The 6,000-nt window shown below is 32.1% G+C and overlaps 1 long non-coding RNA gene across 1 annotated transcript in view; it reads left to right on the top strand.

Moving 5' to 3' along the window:
• LOC135802962 (uncharacterized) overlaps positions 1-6,000 on the top strand; it is a 43,396-nt gene that overhangs the window by 7,845 nt on the left and 29,551 nt on the right. The gene's annotated exons all lie outside the window — the stretch shown is intronic.

Here is a 6,000-nt window from a genome sequence, read left to right as displayed (position 1 = left end):
TTGTTGTACGCGCGTTCAGTTACGCATTGCTTTATACACACAGCTTTCAATACAACTCGCAATACGGGGTACTGCTCGAAATAAATTTCAATACAGTGTGATTCAGAATTAAATTCCGCATCGGGAAAGAGGTATTCAAACTTATTTCCAGCACCGCGTTTGCGTGTTAAAAAAGTGCTAAAGAAACATTTGACGCGCAATTTACGCTTTATTTTTATTCAATCGCAAATATCTCGTAAACTCAAAAATATAAATAGATCTGATCGCGAAGCGTCTTAATCTGCAGTTTATTTTCTATCGGAGTAGAATAGTTAAACGGAAATCTGGGGAGATAAAAATTTTCATTCTTAAGAAAAATTTACCAGGGGTGCTTGATACTTTTCGACGATTTTTGAAAATTCATAACTCTTAAACTAAGCGCCACAGCAACCAACAAATTGCTGATTATGATAGATTGGAAAATTCTGTATCCAGATAAAAATATAAAACAGTATATTTCCTACGGTAAAATCGAAAATCGCGACGAAAGTGCTAAAAGTGACGTATTCAATTTTTGCCCATTTATTCAAACGCAAATATCTCGGCTAAAGAAGATAAAAATAAGAATCTGATCGCAGCGTCTTATTCTACGGATTTATTCTCTATCGAATAGGATTGTTAAAACGGAAATCACAGGGAATAAAATTGTTTTTCATTCTTAAGAAAAAAGCCTGCCAAAAGGGGGTGCTTACGTACTTTTCGACGATTTTTAATTCGCCTTTCTTAAACTAAAAAGCCACAACAACCAACAAATTGCTGATTATGATAGATTTGCGGAAAATTCTGTATCGAATAAAATATAAAATAATTATATTTCCTACGGTATAAGATCATCGCGACTAAAAGTGCTAAAAGTGACATTTTCAATTTTTGCCCATTTTATTCAACGCGAATATCTCGTAACTTAAAGATAAACGAATCTGATCGCAGCGTCTTATTCTACGGACTTATTCTCTATCGAAGATAGCATTGTTAAAACGGAAATCTGGGGAGATAAAATTTTTCATTCTTAGAAAAATTGCCAAGGGGGTGCTTGATGCGGTATTTTTGAAAGAACTCTTAAGCTTAAAAGCCACAACCAACAAATTGCTGATTATGATAGGTAGGAAAATTCTGTATCGAAAAGATAAAAATATAAAATAATTATATTTCCTACAGTATAAGATCGAAAATCGCGACTAAAGATTGCTAAAAGTGACATTTTTCGGTACGCCCATTTTACATTCAAAACGCGGAAATATCTCGTAAACTTAAAAGATAAACAGGAAATACGATCGCAGCGTCTTATTCTACGGACTATTCTCTATCGGCCAGAGTTGTTAAAACGGAAATCTGGGGAATAAAATTTTCATTCTTAAGAAAAAATTACCAAGAGTGCGATACTTTTCGACGATTTTTGAAAATTCATATCTCTTAAACTAAAACACAGCAACCAACAAAATTTACTGATTATGATAGGTGGAAAATTCTGTATCCGAATAAAAAATATAAAAATAATTATATTTCCCACTACAGTAAAAAGGTCGAAAAACGCGACTAAAAGTGCTAAAAGTGACCATTTTTCAATTTTGCCTGGCTATTCAAACGCGAATATCACCGGCAACTAAAGAATAGTAAGATCTGATCGCAGCGTCTTAATCACGAGACTATTCTCTATCCAGATAGGATAGTTAAAACGGAAATCACGGGAAATGAAATTTTCATTCTTAAGAAAAAATTGCCAGAGGGGGGTGCACAGGATGCTGACATTTTTGAGAAAATTCATATCTCTTAAACTAAAAGCCACAGCAACCAACAAAGTGCTTTGATTATGATTGATTGAAATTTCTTGTATCGAACAAAAATATAAAAATAATTATATTTCTACGGTAAAGGTCGAAAACGCACGACTGAGATTATCACAAAAGAGGTGACATTTTCTACGCCCATTTTATTCAAAACGCGAAATATCTCGTAAACTTAAAAGAGATAATTAAGATCTGATAAAGCGATGTATCCACGGACATTATACTCTATCGAATAGGATAGTTAAACGGAAATAAAGGAGATGAAAGTACACTGCATTCTTAGAAAAAGTATTGCAGAGGGGGTGCTGGATACTTTTTCGACGATTTTTGAAAATTCGCCATCTCTTAAACTAAAACCACAGCGAAAAAACAGCAAATTGCTGATTATGATTGTTGGAAAATTCTGTACATCCAGATAAAAATATAAAAAATAATTATATTTCCTACAGTAAAAAAGGTCGAAAAACGCGACTAAAAAGTTAGCACAAAAGTACATTTTTCAATTTTTTTCTCCATTTTTATTCAATCGCAATATCTCAATAAACTTAAAAAGAATAAATAGAATCTGATCGCAGCGTCTTGTTACGGACTACATTACTCTATCGAATAAGAGTTGTTAAAAGGGAAATTTTCATTCTTAAGAAAAATTGGGGGGTGCTTGATACTTTTCGACGATTTTGAAAAATTACTTATCACTTAAACTTAAAAAGCCACGCTTAACCAACAAGTACTGATTATGATAGATTGGAAAATTTTTGTATCCAGATAAAAATATAAAACAGTACATATTTCCTACAGTAAAGGACCGAAAAACGCGACTAAAGTTAACTGAAAGTGACATTTTCAATTTTTTCTCCATTTTATTCAATCGCAAAATATCTCGTAAACTAAAGAATAAATAGAGATCTGATCGCAGCGTCTTATTCTACGGACTATTCTCTATCGGGTAAGTTGTTAAAACGCGGAAATCTGGAGATAAAATTTTCATTCTTAGAAAAAAGTACTTAAGAGGGTGCTTAGTACTTTTTTTTCGACGATTTGCACGAAAATTCATATCACTTAAACTTAAAGCACAGCAACCAACAAATTGCTGATTACATGATAATTGGAAAAGTGCAATATCGAATAAAAATATAAAAATAATTATATTTCCACCACGGTAAAAGGTCGAAACGCGACTAAAAGTGCTTTAAAAGTGACATTTTCCAATTTTTGTCCATTTATTCCAAAACGCGAAATATCTCGTATTAAACTAAAGAATAGTATTAAGATCTGTTGATCACTGGCATCTTAATGTACGGACCAATCTCTATCCAGATACAATAGTTTGGAAATCTGAGAAATGAAATTTTCGTAGCAGAAAAATTGCCAGAGTTAGCGATACTTTTTCGACGATTTTTGAAAAATTCATCTTTTAAACTTAAAACACGGCAACCAACAAATTGCTGATTATGATGGAGTGGAAAAATTTTGTATCCGAATAAAAAATAAGTATATTTCCACAGCGAAAAGGTCGAAAAACGCGACTAAAAGTTACTTTAAAAAGGTGATTTTTCAATTTTGTCGGTACATTCCAAACGCGGAATAATATAAATAGCAAGCTAAAGAGAATGGTAAGATCTGATCGCAGCGTCTTAATGTACGGACAATCTTATCCGGAATACAATGGTTGAAAGGAAAATCTGAGAGATGAAATTTTTCATTCTTAAGAAAAAAATTGCCAAGGGGGTGCTGGATGCACGACGGGCCGCACGAAATTCATATCTCTTAAACTAAAAGCCACAGCAACCAACAAGTGCTGATTATGATTGATTGAAATTTCTGTATCGAACAAAAATATATAAAAACAATTATATTTCCTACAGTAAGGTCGAAAAAACGCGACTAAAGTGCTAAAAAGTGACATTTTCAATTTTTGCCCATTTATTCAAACGCGAATATCTCGTAAGCCAAAAGAAGATAGTAAGATCTGATCGCAGCGCGTGTCTTAATCCCACGGACTACATTACTCTATCCGAATAGGATAGTTAAAACGGAAATCTGGGAGATGAAATTTTCATTCTTGCAGAAAAAATTGCCAGAGGGGGTGCTGGATACTTTTCGACGATTTTCCGAAAATTCGCTTATCTCTTAAACTAAAAGCCACAGCAACCAACAAATTGCGATTATGATTGATTGGAAAATTCTATCAGATAAAAATATAAAAATAATTATATTTCTACAGTAAGGTCCGAAAAAAACGCGACTAAAAATGCTAAAAAATTGACATTTTCAATTTTTTCTCCATTTTATTCAATCGCAATATCTCGTAAACTAAAAGAGATAAATAGAGATCTGATCGCAGCGTCTTTATTCTACGGACTATTCTCTATCGAATAGGATTGTTAAAGGGAAATCTGGGAGATAAAATTTCATTCTTTAAGAAAAATTGCCAAGGGGTGCTTGATACTTTTTTCGACGATTTTTGAAAATTCATATCACTTAAACTAAAAGCCACAGCAACCAACAAATTGCTGATATGATAGATTGGAAAATTTTGTATCAGATAAAAATATAAAATAATTATATTTCCTACAGTAAAAGGTCGAAAACGCGACTAAAGTGCTAGAAAGTGACATTTTTCAATTTTTCCATTTTATTCAATCGCAAATATCTCGTAAACTAAAAGAGATAAATAGAATCTGATCGCAGCGTCTTTTATTCTACGAGGACTTCTATTCTCTATATCAGATAGGATTGTTAAAACGGAAATCTGGGAGATAAAATTTTCATTCTTAAGAAAAAAAAAGGAATTGCCAAGGGGAGATTACTTGATACTTTTTCGGCGATTTTGAAAATTCATATCACTTAAACTGAAAGCCACAGCAACCAACAAATTGCTGATTATGATAGATTTGGAAAATTCTGTATCAGATAAAAATATAAAATAATTATATTTCCTACAGTAAAGGTCGAAAAACGCGACTAAAAGTGCTAAAAGTGACATTTTTCAATTTTTGTCCATTTTATTCAAACGCGAATATCTCGTAAACTTAAAAAAGAGATAATTAAGATCTGATCGCAGCGTCTTAATGTACAACGGACCAATCTCTATCAGATACAATAGTTTAAAGAAATCTGAGAAATGAAATTTTCATGCTTAGAAAAAATTGCCAGAGTCTTGATACTTTTTCGGCGATTTTTGAAAAAATTCATGTCTTTTTAAACTAAAGCCACAGCAACTTCAACAAATTGCTGATTATGATAGATTGGAAAATTTTGTATCAGATAAAAATATAAAACAATTATATTTCCTACAGCGAAAGGTCAACGCGACTAAAAGTGCTAAAAGTAGCATTTTTCAATTTTTGCAATGCATTTTATTCAAGCATACGATATATAAATGAAACTAAAGAGATAATTAAGATCTGATCGCAGCGTGTAATGCTTACGGACAATCTATCGGATACAATAGTTGAAAGGAAAATCTGAGAGATAGAAATTTTCATTCTTAGAAAAATTGCCAAGGGTGCTTGATACTTTTTTTCGACGATTTTGAAAATTCAAAGCTCTTAAACTAAAAGCCACAGCAACCAACAAATTGCTGATTATGACAGATTGGAGAATTCTGTATCAGATAAAAATATAAAAATAATTATATTTCCTATAGTAAAGGTCGAAAAACGCAAGTAAAAGGAGGTGCTAAAAGTGACATTTTTCAATTTTGGCCCATTTTATTCAAACGCGAATATCGTAAACTAAAAGAGATAATTAGATCTGATCGCAGCGTCTTAATTTACGGACTATTCTCTATCAGATAGGATAGTTAAAATGGAAATCTGAGAGATGAAATTTTCATTCTTAAGAAAAATTGGTAATTTGATAATTGATCATTTTCATCAACGATTTTTCGACAGCGAAGCATCATACAAACTATAACAGAATGATAGCAATCAGAAAATTATTGATTACGGAAGAATGGAAAAATCTCAATCAGATGGAAATTTAAAATAATTTAATTTAATGGGGCGAGTATTCGAAAAACGCGACTGAAAGTGCTAAAAATTAAAATTTATAAAATGTTGACGATTTATTTTAATTGCGAATATCTCGTAAACTAAAATCTTGTGTCTTTGCACCACGCGGTGGAACGCAATAAAAAAAACAACGTAAGTATAAACTAATGTACGACGCA

This window comes from Atheta coriaria, unplaced genomic scaffold (assembly GCF_025399875.1).
Source record: "Atheta coriaria isolate IRGN ID8LTWV9N9 unplaced genomic scaffold, Caltech_Dcor_3.1 contig_49_pilon, whole genome shotgun sequence".
Lineage (NCBI taxonomy): Eukaryota > Metazoa > Arthropoda > Insecta > Coleoptera > Staphylinidae > Dalotia > Dalotia coriaria.
This window is presented reverse-complemented; position numbering and strand designations above follow the sequence as displayed.